Source organism: Genypterus blacodes, unplaced genomic scaffold (assembly GCF_046128005.1).
Source record: "Genypterus blacodes isolate CSIRO-AG114 ecotype Tasmania unplaced genomic scaffold, CSIRO-AGI_Gbla_v1 ptg000191l_1, whole genome shotgun sequence".
NCBI lineage: Eukaryota > Metazoa > Chordata > Actinopteri > Ophidiiformes > Ophidiidae > Genypterus > Genypterus blacodes.
Window position 1 is genome coordinate 148,859 of NW_027466991.1, and position 15,260 is coordinate 164,118.

A 15,260-nucleotide genomic window follows, 5' to 3' on the forward strand; every position below is an offset into this window, starting at 1 on the left:
CCATCAATGTGTGTTAATTTGGGGCAAATTGGGGAATATTGAAAATTTTCTAAAAATTTTGACCCGGGTCATCAAATTTGAAACTGGAGAAAACTTTAAAAGCCCATAACTGTGACAAGGAAGGAGATAGAGAGCTAAAATTTCAGACGCAGCATCCAGACAGAAATGCCATCAATGTGTGTAAATTTGGGGCAAATTGGGGAATATTGAAAATTTTCTAAAAATGTTGACCCGCGGGTCATCGATTCTTGAAACTAGAGAAAAATTGAAAAGCCCATATCTGTGACAAGGAAGGAGATAGAGAGCTAAATTTTCAGACGCAGCATCCAGACAGAAATCCCATCAATTTGTGTAAATTTGGGACAAATTGGGGAATATTGAAAATTTTCTAAAAATGTTGACCCGGGTCATCAATTTTTGAAACTGGAGAAAACTTGAAAAGCCCATATCTGTGACAAGGAAGGAGATAGAGAGCTAAAATTTCAGACGCAGCATCCAGACAGAAATGCCATCAATTTGTGTAAATTTAAAACAAATTGGGGAATATTGAACATTTTCTAAAAATGTTGACCCGCGGGTCATCGATTCTTGAAACTAGAGAAAACTTGAAAAGCCCATATCTGTGACAAGGAAGGAGATAGAGAGCTACAATTTCAGACGCAGCATCCAGACAGAAATGCCATCAATGTGTGTAAATTTGGAGCAAATTGGGGAATATTGAAAATTTTCTAAAAATGTTGACCCGGGTCATCAATTTTTGAAACTGGAGAAAACTTGAAAAGCCCATATCTGTGACAAGGAAGGAGATAGAGAGCTAAAATTTCAGACGCAGCATCCAGGCAGAAATGCCATCAATGTGTGTAAATTTGGGGCAAATTGGGGAATATTGAAAATTTTGGAAAAAAGTTGAACCCCGGGTCATCAATTTTTGAAACTGGAGAAAAATTGAAAAGCCCATATCTGTGACAAGGAAGGAGATAGAGAGCTAAATTTTCAGACGCAGCATCCAGACAGAAATCCCATCAATTTGTGTAAATTTGGGACAAATTGGGGAATATTGAAAATTTTCTAAAAATGTTGACCCGGGTCATCAATTTTTGAAACTGGAGAAAACTTGAAAAGCCCATATCTGTGACAAGGAAGGAGATAGAGAGCTAAAATTTCAGACGCAGCATCCAGACAGAAATGCCATCAATTTGTGTAAATTTGGGGCAAATTGGGGAATATTGAAAATTTTGGAAAAAAGTTGACCCGGGTTATCAATTTTTGAAACTGGAGAAAACTTGAAAAGCCCATTACTGTGACAAGGAAGGAGATAGAGAGCTAAAATTTCAGACGCAGCACCCAGACAGAAATGCCATCAATTTGTGTAAATTTGGGACAAATTGGGGAATATTGAAAATTTGGGAAAAAAGTTGACCCCCGGGTCATCGATTTTTGAAACTGGAGAAAACTTGAAAAGCCCATATCTGTGACAAGGAAGGAGATAGAGAGCTAAAATTTCAGACGCAGCATCCAGGCAGAAATGCCATCAATGTGTGTAAATTTGGGGCAAATTGGGGAATATTGAAAATTTTCTAAAAATGTTGACCCGCGGGTCATCGATTCTTGTAACTAGAGAAAACTTGAAAAGCCCATGTCTGTGACAAGGAAGGAGATAGAGAGCTACAATTTCAGACGCAGCATCCAGGCAGAAATGCCATCAATGTGTGTAAATTTGGGGCAAATTGGGGAATATTGAAAATTTTCTTAAAATGTTGACCCGGGTCATCAATTTTTGAAACTGGAGAAAACTTTAAAAGCCCATATCTGTGACAAGGAAGGAGATAGAGAGCTAAAATTTCAGACGCAGCATCCAGACAGAGATGCCATCAATTTGTGTAAATTTGGGACAAATTGGGAATATTGAAAATTTTCTAAAAATGTTGAACCGCGGGTCATCGATTCTTGTAACTAGAGAAAACTTGAAAAGCCCATGTCTGTGACAAGGAAGGAGATAGAGAGCTACAATTTCAGACACAGCATCCAGGCAGAAATGCCATCAATGTGTGTAAATTTGGGGCAAATTGGGGAATATTGAAAGTTTCTAAAAATGTTGACCCGCGTCATCAATTTTTGAAACTGGAGAAAACTTGAAAAGCCCATATCTGTGACAAGGAAGGAGATAGAGAGCTAAAATTTCAGACGCAGCATCCAGGCACAAATGCCATCAATGTGTGTAAATTTGGGGCAAATTGGGGAAAATTGAAATTTTTGGGAAAAAGTTGACCCCCGGGTCATCGATTTTTGAAACTGGAGAAAACTTGAAAAGCCCATATCTGTGACAAGGAAGGAGATAGAGAGCTACAATTTCAGACGCAGCATCCAGACACAAATGCCATCAATTTGTGTAAATTTGGGACAAATTGGGGAATATTGAAAATTTTCTAAAAATGTTGACCCGCGGGTCATCGATTCTTGAAACTAGAGAAAACTTAAAAAGCCCATATCTGTGACAAGGAAGGAGATAGAGAGCTACAATTTCAGACGCAGCATCCAGGCAGAAATGCCATCAATTTGTGTAAATTTGGGACAAATTGGGGAATATTGAAAATTTTCTAAAAATGTTGACCCGCGGGTCATCGATTCTTGTAACTAGAGAAAACTTGAAAAGCCCATGTCTGTGACAAGGAAGGAGATAGAGAGCTAAAATTTCAGACGCAGCATCCAGGCAGAAATGCCATCAATGTGTGTAAATTTGGGGCAAATTGGGGAATATTGAAACTTTGGGAAAAAAGTTGACCCCCGGGTCATCGATTTTTGAAACTGGAGAAAACTTTAAAAGCCCATATCTGTGACAAGGAAGGAGATAGAGAGCTAAAATTTCAGACGCAGCATCCAGACAGAAATGCCATCAATTTGTGTAAATTTGGGGCAAATTGGGGAATATTGAAAATTTTCTAAAAATGTTGACCCGCGGGTCATCGATTCTTGAAACTAGAGAAAACTTGAAAAGCCCATATCTGTGAAAAGGAAGGAGATAGAGGCTTCTGTGTTCTTCTGATGAAGGCATCATGTAAATTGTGATATACATGAACTTGAGTGTAGTACATGTACTTGAACTGGGTCTGTCTCACCTATAAAGAGCCTCTGTGTGGTTGCGCTCCTCGTTTACGGCCATACCACTCTGAACACGCCCGATCTCTTCTGACTTCAGAAGCTAAGCAGCGTCCGGCCAGGTTAGTACTTGGATGGGAGACTGCCTGGGAATACCCGGTGCAGTTAGCATTTTGGCCCTCTGAGCAGCAGGCCTCACCTGGTCCTCCTTCCTCATTTTTCACTCCCTCTGTAAACACGCAATTTCCCTCGGGAGAATAAAGTTGTATCTTATCTTATCTTATATGAAAGCATACATTCAAAAAATGAGTATTGCACATGGGCATAATATGAGAAGATTGAATGCACATCAGAAGTGAAGTACACGAGCCACTGTGTGACGATGATGATGATGATGATGATGATGATGATGAAAGTGAGCGTCAGAGATGTTAGTGGTCCCTCTTTATGTTCTATGTGATGATTATCAGTTTCATTAGGTAAGACTTCATTATCCAGAAATGTATGTTTCTGATGAAGGCATCATGTAAATTGTGATATACATGAACTTGAGTGTAGTCATGTGTACACGGTGACTTGAACTGGGTCTGTCTCACCTATAAAGAGCCTCTGTGTGGCTGCTCTCCTCGTTTACAGCCATACCACTCTGAACACACCCGATCTCGTCTGATCTCGGAAGCTAATCAGCGTCGGGCCAGGTTAGTACTTGGATGGGAGACCGCCTGGGAAAACCCGGTGCCGTAAGCATTTTGGCCCTCTGAGCAGCAGGCCTCACCTGGTCCTCCTCCCTCATGTTTCACTCACTCTGTCAACACGCAATTTCCCTCGGGAGAATAAAGTTGTATCTTATCTTATCTGAAATGTTAGTGTTCTTCTGATGAAGGCATCATGTAAATTGTGATATACATGAACTTGAGTGTAGTCATGCGTACACGGTGACTTGAACTGGGTCTGTCTCACCTATAAAGAGCCTCTGTGGGGCTGCTCTTCTCGTTTACGGCCATGCCACTCTGAACACGCCTGATCTCGTCTGATCTCGGAAGCTAAGCAGTGTCGGGCCAGGTTAGTACTTGGATGGGAGACCGCCTGGGAATACCTGGTGCCGTAAGCATTTTGGCCCTCTGAGCAGCAGGCCTCACCTGGTCCTCCTCCCTCATGTTTCACTCCCTCTGTCAACACCCAATGTCCCTCGGGAGAATAAAGTGGTATCTTATCTTATCTTATATGAAAGCATACATTCAGAAAATGAGTATTGCACATGGGCATAATATGAGATGATTGAATGCACATGAGGAGTGAAGTACAAGAGCCACTGTGTGACGATGATGATGATGATGATGATGATGATGATGATGATGATGAAAGTGAGCGTCAGAGATGTTAGTGGTCCCTCTTTATGTTCTATGTGATGATTATCAGTTTCATTTGGTGAGACCTCATTATCCAGAAATGTGTTCTTCTGATGAAGGCATCATGTAAATTGTGATATACATGAACTTGAGTGTAGTCATGTGTACACGGTGACTTGAACTGGGTCTGTCTCACCTATAAAGAGCCTCTGTGTGGCTGCTCTCCTCGTTTACGGCCACACCACTCTGAACACGCCTGATCTCGGAAGCTAATCAGCGTCGGGCCAGGTTAGTACTTAGATGGGAGACCGCCTGGGAATACCCGGTGCCGTAAGCATTTTGGCCCTCTGAGCAGCAGGCCTCACCTGGTCCTCCTCCCTCATGTTTCACTCCCTCTGTCAACACGCAATTTCCCTCGGGAGAATAAAGTTGTATCTTATCTTATCTTATATGAAAGCATACATTCAGAAAATGAGTATTGCACATGTGCATAATATGAGAAGATTGAATGCACATGAGAAGTGAAGTACACGAGCCACTGTGTGACGATGATGATGATGATGATGAAAGTGAGCGTCAGACATGTAAGTGGTCCCTCTGTATGTTCTATGTGATGATTATCAGTTTCATTAGGTAAGACTTCATTATCCAGAAATGTGTGTTTCTGATGAAGGCATCATGTAAATTGTGATATACATGAACTTGAGTGTAGTCATGTGTACACGGTGACTTGAACTGGGTCTGTCTCACCTATAAAGAGCCTCTGTGTGGGTGCTCTCCTTGTTTACGGCCATACCACTCTGAACACGTCTGATCTCGGAAGCTAAGCAGCCTCGGGCCAGGTTAGTACTTGAATGGGAGACCGCCTGGGAATACCCGGTGCCGTAAGCATTTTGGCCCTCTGAGCAGCAGGCCTCACCTGGTCCTCCTCCCTCATGTTTCACTCCCTCTGTCAACACGCAATTTTCCTCGGGAGAATAAAGTTGTATCTTATCTTATCTGAAATGTTAGTGTTCTTCTGATGAAGGCATCATGTAAATTGTGATATACATGAACTTGAGTGTAGTCATGCGTACACGGTGACTTGAACTGGGTCTGTCTCACCTATAAAGAGCCTCTGTGTGGCTGCTCTCCTCGTTTACGGCCATACCACTCTGAACACGCCTGATCTCGTCTGATCTCGGAAGCTAAGCAGCGTCGGGCCAGGTTAGTACTTGGATGGGAGACTGCCTGGGAATACCCGGTGCCGTAAGCATTTTGGCCCTCTGAGCAGCAGGCCTCACCTGGTCCTCCTCCCTCATGTTTCACTCCCTTTGTCAACACCCAATGTCCCTCGGGAGAATAAAGTTGTATCTTATCTTATCTTATATGAAAGCATACATTCAGAAAATGAGTATTGCACATGGGCATAATATGAGATTATTGAATGCACATGAGGAGTGAAGTACACGAGCCACTGTGTGACGATGATGATGATGATGATGATGATGATGATGATGATGATGAAAGTGAGCGTCAGAGATGTTAGTGGTCCCTCTTTATGTTCTATGTGATGATTATCAGTTTTATTAGGTAAGACTTCATTATCCAGAAATGTGTGTTTCTGATGAAGGCATCATGTTAATTGTGATATACATGAACCTGAATGTAGTCATGTGTACACGGTGACTTGAACTGGGTCTGTCTCACCTATAAAGAGCCTCTGTGTGGCTGCTCTCCCTGTTTACGGCCATACCACTCTGAACACGCCCGACCTCGTCTGATCTCGGAAGCTAATCAGCGTCGGGCCAGGTTAGTACTTGGATGGGAGACCGCCTGGGAATACCCGGTGCCGTAAGCATTTTGGCCCTCTGAGCAGCAAGCCTCACCTGGTCCTCCTCCCTCATGTTTCACTCCCTCTGTCAACACGCATTCCCTCGGGAGAATAAAGTTGTATCTTATCTAATCTGAAATGTTAGTGTTCTTCTGATGAAGGCATCATGTAAATTGTGATATACATGAACTTGAGTGTAGTCATGTGTACACGGTGACTTGAACTGGGTCTGTCTCACCTATAAAGAGCCTCTGTGTGGCTGCTCTCCTCGTTTACGGCCATACCACTCTGAACATGCCCGATCTCGTCTGATCTCGGAAGCTAAGCAGCGTCGGGCCAGGTTAGTACTTGAATGGGAGACCGCCTGGGAATACCCGGTGCAGTAAGCATTTTGGCCCTCTGAGCAGCAGGCCTCACCTGGTCCTCCTCCCTCATGTTTCACTCCCTCTGTCAACACGCAATTTCCATCTGGAGAATAAAGTTGTATCTTATCTTATCTGAAATGTTAGTGTTCTTCTGATGAAGGCATCATGTAAATTGTGATATACATGAACTTGAGTGTAGTCATGTGTACACGGTGACTTGAACTGGGTCTGTCTCACCTATAAAGAGCCTCTGTGTGGCTGCTCTCCTATTTTACGGCCATACCACTCTGAACACGCCCGATCTCGTCTGATCTCAGAAGCTAAGCAGCGTTGGGCCAGGTTTGTACTTGGATGGGAGACCGCCTGGGAATACCCGGTGCCGTTAGCATTTTGGCCCTCTGAGCAGCAGGCCTCACCTGGTCCTCCTCCCTCATGTTTCACTCCCTCTGTAAACACGCAATTTCCCTCGGGAGAATAAAGTTGTATCTTATCTTATCTTATATGAAAGCATACATTCAGAAAATGAGTATGCACATGGTCATAATATGAGAAGATTGAATGCACATGAGAAGTGCAGTACACGAGCCACTGTGTGACGATGATGATGATGAAGGTGAGCGTCAGAGATGTTAGTGGTCCCTCTTTATGTTCTATGTGATGATTATCAGTTTCATTAGGTAAGACTTCATTATCCAGAAATGTGTGTTTCTGATGAAGGCATCATGTAAATTGTGATATACATGAACTTGAGTGTAGTCATGTGTACACGGTGACTTGAACTGGGTCTGTCTCACCTATAAAGAGCCTCTGTGTGGCTGCTCTCCTTGTTTACGGCCATACCACTCTGAACACGCCCGATCTCGTCTGATCTCGGAAGCTAAGCAGCGTCGGGCCAGTTTAGTACTTGGATGGGAGACCGCTTGGGAATACCCGGTGCCGTAAGCATTTTGGCCCTCTGAGCAGCAGGCCTCACCTGGTCCTCCTCCCTCATGTTTCACTCCCTCTGTCAACACCCAATGTCCCTCGGGAGAATAAAGTTGTATCTTATCTTATCTTATATGAAAGCATACATTCAGAAAATGAGTATTGCACATGGGCATAATATGAGAAGATTGAATGCACATGAGAAGTGAAGTACACGAGCCACTGTGTGACGATGATGATGATGATGATGATGAAGATGATGATGATGAAAGTGAGCGTCAGAGATGTTAGTGGTCCCTCTTTATGTTCTATGTGATGATCATCAGTTTCATTAGGTAAGACTTCATTATCCAGAAATGTGTGTTTCTGATGAAGGCATCATGTAAATTGTGATATACATGAACTTGAGTGTAGTCATGTGTACACGGTGACATGAACTGGGTCTGTCTCACCTATAAAGAGCCTCTGTGTGGCTGCTCTCCTCGTTTACGTCCATAACACTCTGAACACGCCCGATCTCGTCTGATCTCGGAAGCTAAGCAGCGTCGGGCCAGGTAAGTACTTGGATGGGAGACCGCCTGGGAATACCCGGTGCCGTAAGCATTTTGGCCCTCTGAGCAGCAGGCCTCACCTGGTCCTCCTCCCTCATGTTTCACTCCCTCTGTGAACACGCAAGTTCCCTCGGGAGAATAAAGTTGTATCTTATCTTTTCTGAAATGTTAGTGTTCTTCTGATGAAGGTGTTGCACACTTGAAGAAAGTAATACTCTCAACGGCGTGCTGGGAAAAGTTTTTCGTTTAATCCAAAGTTTCCACAATACAGCTCACTTCACCATTTACATCTCCCGCCTTCCGTTCTCAGTGGCTACTTCTTCTCTCTCTCACCGTTATGCAACTGCATTATATCCCAGTACTACAGCGCCACTTCTGGCCAAAACATGCAACAACATCGTAACAAAAGAAAATAAAAGGCCACAACTTAATGGAAAAGGGACCAAAGAAAAGACTAAATGGGGGGGTATGTCACACTCTCCCCTGCTTAACTAAATGTCGTCCCGACATTTCCCGTCTCAGTTCATCCTGTTTAAGACAATTTGATCACTTCCAGGTTAGAGTCCATTATTCAAGACACATATCTAATGACAGATTTCACATCACACTTATCTCCCCTTAATGTCATGTGTTAAACAGAGGAAGTCATTGTGCACTATGACAACTATCTATTTACTCCGCTGTGTTCACGGGCAGCTTGTCTTGACTGGAATAGGCGTGACCTTTGACCTGTAGCGAAATCACATAGAATCTCACACTTCATATATTCTAATAACTCTTTTCTTCATATCATTTCGTTATAAGAGTCTCTTTACAGTTAGTCTTTTCAACCATACTCCTGTAAATACAATGTCTTACAACCACCATTTCCTCTTCAGTTATATTTGTGCGATTCTAAATGTGAGAACTGACTTTGTGTGGGCCTATATAAACTAAAAGTATTTTTTTTCTTTTAAACAACACATTAACATTTTCCATCCATCATATGACTTTGACATGAACTAACAAATTGTATTCATCTTAAAACTGGATGGCTTGAACTTACAACTTTAAAGTGCATCATATAATCTCATAACTTTAATTCAATTAACTGTGGGCTGCCCCAACCTATCATATGCGAGTGTTTTGGGTGCAGGTCTATTTCTGAAAGGATATCGTCTCGCAGGTGGTGAAGATGATGGATACTCTTCTCCCTCATTGCTTGCGGTCTCCAGCTCAGCCTCTTCTATATCCTCACTCAGGCCTGCTGTCACAGTCACTTCATTTTCCAGTCCAGTCCCGATCTGTTCTTCTTGCTCTCTGTCCGTGTCTGATGTCCACAGGGTCTGTTCTCCCATCACATCGTCTCCCTCAGGTGCTGGTGTTGCAGCCCGTGGCTGAAACTCTGTAGCCTCTGGTCTGAGGTTCCTTCTGGTTTGTGCTGCGGAGTCTCCTTGGGGCCATCTGGACATGCATCGCCAGTCATCCTCTTCAGAGTCAGATGAACACTCGGGTTCTGCATTCTGTTTTGTCGGTGTCTTTTTCTCTTTGTGTGGTCTCTCACCTCTTTTCTTTTCAGGCTTGTGTGACTCAACTGGCAGGAAGTCACACGGGAGCAGCAGATTTCGATGAAGCACTCTGGTGCGGCCCTGGCCATCCTCTGGTTGTACTTCATAAACTGGACTTTCTGGGTGTTTTCTCTTGACCACTACATGGACTTTGTCTTCCCAGAATGACCTGAGTTTTCCGGGTCCACCTCTTTCAGTCAAGTTCCTAATGAGAACTCTGCAGCCAGGATACAGCTCTGCACCTTGAACCTTCCGGTCATACAGGTCTTTCCCCCTCTCTCCGCTTGCCTTCGCAGCCTTGGAGGCTAACTGGTACGCCTCCTCCATCCTCTGTTTCCATTTCTTGGCATAGTCATCATGAGATGCACTGCCATCACTGTGGGGGATACTGAACATGATGTCAATAGGCAATCTGGGGTTACGACCAAAGAGCAGGTAATATGGTGCGTATCCAGTGGACTCATTGCGCGTGCAATTGTAGGCGTGTATTACTTTGGCAAGAGAATTCTTCCAATCTGCTTTAGCTTGGTCATCTAGGTTACGCAACATGGCCAGCAGGGTGCGGTTGAAGCGTTCCACTTGACCGTTTCCCTGGGGGTGGTACGGGGTGGTGCGAGAACCTTGGATGCCAGAGTATTTTTGGAGCTCTGCAAACAACTTATTCTCAAATTCTCTACCCTGATCATGGTGTAATTTCGTGGGGAAGCCGAATTTGAGGACAAAGTCACCGAATATCTTCTCAGCTGCAGTTCGAGCACTGTTGTTAGTACATGCATACGCCTGAGCGAATCGTGTAAAATGGTCCATGACCACCAGAATGTACTCATATCCTCCTTTACACTTCTCTAGGTGCATGAAGTCAATTGAGACCAGCTCAAAGGGGTATGTTGTCACAATACTGGTAAGTGGTGCTCTTACTGCTTTCTGTGGTCTTTCCGTTTCACACAGCTACAGACCTTGTTGATGTGATGCTCAACGTCTCTCTGCATATGAGGCCAAAAGAAACGCTCACGGATCAGATGGAGTGTCCGTTCAACGCCCAAGTGTCCCATCTCTTCATGCAGCTCTCTCAGGATGAGGGGACGGAACTTTGGAGGCACAACCAGTTGTGTGCGTGTTGCTGTCTGTCGCCGGAGAACATCCTCAGCATCAATCACCAACTTCGCTTTCTCCCTTGCAAACACTGCCAACTCACTGTGAGTGTCTTTCACCCTCGGCCACTGCTGTTGTGCGACCTGCTGTTTCACCTGCTTCAGCAGTAGATCCTCGTCTTGAGCGGCTCTCAGTGCTTGAGGGGCGATCTGCTTTGCTGCGTTCATCCGCGGCTCACTGCTCAGCTCTGCGATGGCTGTGGTGATGGTCACTGGACACAGCAACGGCTCTCTCTCCACCTGGTGAACTGACAACCCTTTGGAGACACTGGCCAAGATCTCAGACTGTATCTTTTGTGAACAGGTTAGCATATACTTCTCTATGTCAAGGGGCATTCTCGATAGCCCGTCTGCGTCAGAGTTAGACTTCCCTGGCCTGTACTTAATTGAAGTCTGCCAATTCAGCCACCCATCTCAGCAACGTGGCATTCAATTTAGCTGTTGTCAGCACATATGTCAGAGGGTTATTATCTGTATATACTACAAACGATGGAGTGTAATACAAATAATCCCTAAACCTCTCGCATATAGCCCATTTCATTGCTAAAAACTCTAGCTTACCAGAATGTAGATGGTAATTCTTCTCTGGAGCAGAGAGTGTGCGGGAGCCATACGCAATGACCTTTAACCTTCCCTCCTGTTTTTGATAGAGCACCGCTCCAAGTCCATCCTGGGACGCATCACAATGCATAATGAACGGTTCTTCAAAGTTTGGGTAGCCCAGCACAGGAGGACTGGAGAGGTAATCTATCAGCTGACTGAGAACTGTACTGTGTTCTTCTGTCCACCTGATACGTTGATGTGAGGGTACCTGGCTTTGCTTTGTCTTTCTCACCCCAGCCTTCTGCTTCTTTGTGCCTTTAGGGGTCTCACTGCCTGGTATCTCAGCGCACAGCAGTGCATAGAGAGGCTTAGCTATGCGAGAGAAGTTTGGGATATAGGCTCGGTAGTATGAGATGAATCCTAGCACTTTCCGCACCTCACCCACTGTCGCTGGCTTCCTCTGCTTCATCTCTTGCACTGGGGCTACTTCTGCAGGATCCATTGTGTAGCCTTCCTTCGATACGATCTTTCCCAGAAATCTGACCTGGTTCTTAAAGAGCTCACATTTCTTTGCAGTCAATTTCACCCCGTGCTGTTGGTAGCGCTGAAGCACTTTTCTCACATCTTTCAGGTGATTATCAAATGTTTGGCTATGAACCAGATTATCGTCTAGATATGGCTCGCAAATTTCATCTCTGAGTCCAGATAGACACTCCTCCATGCTGCGCTGGAATTCGGAGGGTGCTGTAGACAAGCCAAAAGGGATTCGGATCCACTCATATAGGCCCCAGGGTGTTATAAAAGCTGTGAGTGGTCTACTACTTTCTTCCACGAACCCCTGATGGTAGGCCTTGCCTTGATCTAACACTGAAAACCATGCACTCCCATGTAAACTATCTAGCATATCTTGAATGCGGGGAATAGGGTGGCGATCTGGCAGAGACTTACGGTTGAGTTCTCTGTAGTCACAGCACAGACGGAGGTTCCCATCTTTTTTCCGCACACAGACAATGGGAGATGAGTAATGTGACCTAGATTTTTGGATCCAGCCCCTATTTAACAAGTCTTCTAAGTACTGTTTTACTTCTTTGTGAAGTGGCTTAGGCACAGACACATAGGTACGTCTTACCGGTGTTGTATCTGTGAGTCTGATTTTCAGTTGTAGGGAAGGGATGTATCCCACATCATCATCGTCTCTGGCGAACGCTCTGCATTCCTCCCTCAACATCTGCTTCACTTGTCGCTGCTGAGCAAGGGGGAGGTGAATCAGTGTGATTGGTGGGTCCCACCTTTCCTCGTCCACCGCTGTCCTTCCATCAGGCTCAGGCTCATCCTCCCTGCTGACCTCTGGACGTTCGACTGGAGAAGCTGGTCGGGGAGTGACTGGCTTGGCGTCCACTGGATAGACAGCTTTGACCAGTTGAACCTGCCCCAACACTGTGCGTGGGCTCAGGGTGACATCATGACAGGTGTTATTGGTGATGGGCAGTGCTATGCGAGAATATGTCCCTTCGCTAAGAGTCATCATGCTCTCTGACATTCTCAGGCCATCTGGCCAGGGGGCATGTTCATCAGGCAGAAAAAGGGCTTCTTGACTGGACAGTAGAGGACCTGTTCTCACAGCACATTTTATAGTTCTCACCTGACCTGCTGGGATCACTTCCTTCTGCCTACCCACTCTCACTAGGCCGTCACTGCACTCAGGGTCACTGTTTTGAATAATTTTCACTAACATTTCAGTCTTTTTACAGCTAAAAGAGAAAGCTGTGCTCACAGCCTGTGTTATTACTTCATGTGGACCCTCCACACCATTCTTTAACAACAGTTCAATTACATTGTAACCAACGATTGGCTCTTCTGCTGCTCCTTTCTCACCTGTCACGAGCATGGGCACCTGAAGCGTGAACTCTGGAGCATGTGATGGGTCTAGGTGGAACGTGACCTCCACCCAGCCTAGGAAAGGGATGTCGGTCTGGTTGACAGCTTTCCCCACAAAAGGACCAGGGCCGAGGAGTTCTTCAGTGCTCCGTACCTTCACCTCTGGGATGCAGTTCTTCCTCCGGGTCTCATTGATAAGGCAGACTTGCGATCCAGTGTCCCATAAGGCTTGAGTCTTCACCCCATCTAGGTAGCAACTCACCATGCACTTCTTTCCAATAAGTCTCAGCAGCTGTGAATGGTGACGAGGGGAGATGTGGCTAATATAAGCAGAACCTGCCAATCTTCCACCTGGGGAACACCTTTCTGCTCGCAGTCTCTCTTCTAATTGTACAATGCTTTCTCTAAGAATAGTAGGGGTGTTGAGTGACCTGCTATGCTGTTCTTGAGTGTCAGGGGAGGTACATTCTACAGTCTGTCCTTTGATATTAGCTGAATCAGTGTTGCCTCTTGAGTTCCTTTGGCCTCTGCATCCTCTTGAGAGGTGTCCACTCAGGCCACATTTGAAGCAGTGGTCACACTGTTCCTCTTCACCCCGGTCTTGACATCCTCTGCATGCCCTCTACCCTCTGTTTTGGAACTGGTGAGATGGTCGTGCTGAGTACTGAACATTCTTCCTCAGCTCAGCCACTTCCTCTCTCAGCTGTTTCACTGCATCCATCAGTTCAGTTTCTGAAGAGCTTTTTGGAGTTTTTATCTTCTGACTTTTAACACTGGCCTTGACTGAAGTGCTGTGTTCAGATGGCTGGTCATTGTCTGTTTCCCTGTCACTATACAGCTGGTAAGTAGTTGTTTCTGTTTTTAGCTCATTTATTCTGGCTGGCTTATTTGGGATACTTTTCTTCAATTTCTGCTGTGTCTCCCAATCAACAGCAGCAGCATCATTCATTTTCTCTATCAATATCTCGTCAGTCACTCCTAGATCATCTAGGTGAGGTTTCAGCTGCATTTTAACATTATCACTCAGTAGTCCTGTACTGACTGACCTAAGAAACTTCTTCTGAATGAGGTCTGGGCTATACTGTACATCTGAGCTGGCATCTTCTGCAGCCGCCAGTAGCCTCTCTTTGAGTTCAACTGCACGAAAAAGAAAATTCTGAGGGGATTCTTTTGCATCTTGAGTTATGTTAATGAGTCTGTGGAACATATCTGTAGTGTTGTTTTCTTTGAAATGGGCTTTAAGAATCGTCTTCAACTGCACGAGTGTCAAATTATTTTTGGCTTCCAGCATATCACGTAAACTGAGCCCTGGTGTAGCAGCTTTTACTACGGCTTCAACAATTTCTACATCACTGTGGCCTTTACGAGTCTATTTGGTACATGAGGTTAGTGTATGATAACTTGTCTTTCTGCCCCAATTCACCTATCTGGCCATTAATCCGAAACTCGCGTCTGATAACCACTTCAGGGGCTCTGGAGAATGGGAGTTCTGGCGGGCTAGCCGTCCTGTTCATTTTTTCCCGAAGCCGACTCATTTCCTCCTCGAGCATTTTGGTCGACGTCTGGAATGTCAACTGCATTTCAGCATACTGTTTTTGTAGCTTTTGTAGCTCCTCTTCATTTTTATCATACCTCTCTGGTTTGGGCGCGTTTTCTCTCAATCGCTTAGCTGTAGCTAACAACTCTTGCCCAAATGTCTCTGCTACATCTTGTTCCTCCACTTCAAAAGCATTCTCTACTGACTCATTAATTGCTCGGATCAACGTGTGTTTCTTCTCCTTGTCTGATGAAACTTTAGCTCGGATACACACTTCTTTAAGCTGTTCCACGTTTAGCCGACACAGTAGCTCCGTTAGCTGATCCTGTAACTGCTCCAGCTCCATTTTGCGTGTTCCAACGTTCGTTCTTTTTTTTTTTCTTCAGACTTCTTTTTTGTATCACGTTGAGTCCCTGTTCGGGCGCCAATTTTGTTGCACACTTGAAGAAAGTAATACTCTCAACGGCGTGCTGGGAAAAGTTTTTCGTTTAATCCAAAGTTTCCAC

The 15,260-nt window shown here is 44.8% G+C and overlaps 8 non-coding genes and 3 pseudogenes across 8 annotated transcripts; all 11 read left to right on the forward strand.

The window, feature by feature from the left end:
- Positions 1–3,148: 3,148 nt before the first annotated feature.
- On the forward strand, positions 3,149–3,267 carry LOC143015146 (5S ribosomal RNA; annotated as a pseudogene).
- Positions 3,268–3,724: 457 nt separating this feature from the next.
- On the forward strand, positions 3,725–3,843 carry LOC143015164 (5S ribosomal RNA). Its single transcript, XR_012965344.1, has one exon. It is a non-coding gene; the product is annotated as a 5S ribosomal RNA (ribosomal RNA).
- A 245-nt stretch (positions 3,844–4,088) lies between these two features.
- Positions 4,089–4,207, forward strand: LOC143015192 (5S ribosomal RNA). Its single transcript, XR_012965371.1, has one exon. It is a non-coding gene; the product is annotated as a 5S ribosomal RNA (ribosomal RNA).
- A 466-nt stretch (positions 4,208–4,673) lies between these two features.
- Positions 4,674–4,782, forward strand: LOC143015143 (5S ribosomal RNA; annotated as a pseudogene).
- Positions 4,783–5,227: 445 nt separating this feature from the next.
- On the forward strand, positions 5,228–5,336 carry LOC143015144 (5S ribosomal RNA; annotated as a pseudogene).
- Positions 5,337–5,581: 245 nt separating this feature from the next.
- LOC143015159 (5S ribosomal RNA) lies at positions 5,582–5,700 on the forward strand. Its single transcript, XR_012965340.1, has one exon. It is a non-coding gene; the product is annotated as a 5S ribosomal RNA (ribosomal RNA).
- A 466-nt stretch (positions 5,701–6,166) lies between these two features.
- LOC143015174 (5S ribosomal RNA) lies at positions 6,167–6,285 on the forward strand. Its single transcript, XR_012965354.1, has one exon. It is a non-coding gene; the product is annotated as a 5S ribosomal RNA (ribosomal RNA).
- A 243-nt stretch (positions 6,286–6,528) lies between these two features.
- Positions 6,529–6,647, forward strand: LOC143015179 (5S ribosomal RNA). Its single transcript, XR_012965358.1, has one exon. It is a non-coding gene; the product is annotated as a 5S ribosomal RNA (ribosomal RNA).
- A 245-nt stretch (positions 6,648–6,892) lies between these two features.
- On the forward strand, positions 6,893–7,011 carry LOC143015189 (5S ribosomal RNA). Its single transcript, XR_012965368.1, has one exon. It is a non-coding gene; the product is annotated as a 5S ribosomal RNA (ribosomal RNA).
- Positions 7,012–7,449: 438 nt separating this feature from the next.
- Positions 7,450–7,568, forward strand: LOC143015151 (5S ribosomal RNA). Its single transcript, XR_012965332.1, has one exon. It is a non-coding gene; the product is annotated as a 5S ribosomal RNA (ribosomal RNA).
- A 463-nt stretch (positions 7,569–8,031) lies between these two features.
- On the forward strand, positions 8,032–8,150 carry LOC143015188 (5S ribosomal RNA). The gene has a single exon (XR_012965367.1). It is a non-coding gene; the product is annotated as a 5S ribosomal RNA (ribosomal RNA).
- The last annotated feature ends 7,110 nt before the right edge of the window (positions 8,151–15,260 follow it).